We start from the raw sequence: 399 nt of genomic DNA on the forward strand, positions 1-399 counted from the left end.
GGTCCATCTCGGCATCCTTAGCAGCAACCTCATTCCGTCATTGTAGGCTACCTTAAGCTTCTGTAGGGTACTTTGTTTATACTGCCTCCAGAGGTGAGCAGTATACAGTGGGGTACAGAATGCCTTAGAGAGAGCCACTTTGACTGGGACAGAACACATCCGAAACTTACGTAACAGCATGTTAGCTTGTGCATACACTAAACGCCGTTGTCTATTGATGTCCATGTCATCGGTTAAATCATCAGTTATATAGTGACCCAGATATTTCACAGCAGTACAAACTCTAAGAACAACACCCGATAAGAAGAAATCTGGAAGTACCAACTTCTGATCCTCCTTGGTCCTTGCAATCATAATATTACTCTTCAGTGCATTGTACTGAATGTCATACTCCTGACC

The sequence above is a fragment of the Poecilia formosa genome, unplaced genomic scaffold (assembly GCF_000485575.1).
Source record: "Poecilia formosa unplaced genomic scaffold, Poecilia_formosa-5.1.2 Scaffold653, whole genome shotgun sequence".
In the NCBI taxonomy this organism is placed as follows: Eukaryota; Metazoa; Chordata; class Actinopteri; order Cyprinodontiformes; family Poeciliidae; genus Poecilia; species Poecilia formosa.